Below are 976 nucleotides of genomic sequence, written 5' to 3' on the forward strand. Positions count from 1 at the left end.
TACCCCCAGGGGGGGTGATTTCTCGCTTTCTGTCTCTGTTTCTCTCTGTATTTCTGGGGAGCACATGCGCCCTATAGCAAAAACTTATCAAAAAAGGCAAAAACAAAAACAGCTGCTTTGACCCTTTTCTTCTTACATGTCACTCTCTATTCCCATTTCTTTTGTTTGTTTGTTTGTTTTTAATCAATAATACATTTTATTTAACCCAATATATAAAAATATTTTAACATGCAATCAACATAACATTATTAATGAGGTATGTTGTATTTTTAAAATTGAGATCTTTAAAACCTCTGTGTATCTTATACTTCTGGTATATCTTTTTAAAAGAATTATTCATTTAACTTCATTTATTGTTATCATTTTTTTTCTTTCATTTATTTTTACATTTTTCCACAAACATTTACTTTACATAGCAAAACATTTTAGCTCATACTCCATAATTATTGACAGTTTACAAACAACTTTCAAAATTTAAAAATACTGAATTTTAAAGATAATGTTCAAAATATGTCTTATAATTTTGTATAATTTTATAACTCTATAACAACAGAAGCAGTATGGTTTTAAATATATATATATGTGTGTATGTGTATGTGTGTATATATATATATATACACACATACACACACACACATATATATATATATATATTCCCATATGATTCATTTTAGAAACAATATATACTTCATAATAATAAGTTATTCCTACAGGAAAGCATCTTACTACCTGTTGCTTACCATCACTAATTCTCTACACCAAACAAAAGGCTACTGGGACTAGAATAAACACGTTCCCATATAACACTTTTCACTCATCCCTTTAAATCCACAGAACACATTGTTATAATATGATAAAGCAGCTTTTGGAGCTCCTTGGGGTACATCACTTAAAGGTTTTCTATTCAGCATCTCAATAATATAGTCGACAGAAGGAAAAAAAAAAAAAAAAAAACCCCCTCCCCTCCAGCAGATCT

Source organism: Tupaia chinensis, unplaced genomic scaffold, assembly GCF_000334495.1.
Source record: "Tupaia chinensis unplaced genomic scaffold, TupChi_1.0 Scaffold139491_1, whole genome shotgun sequence".
NCBI classification, from domain to species: Eukaryota; Metazoa; Chordata; class Mammalia; order Scandentia; family Tupaiidae; genus Tupaia; species Tupaia belangeri.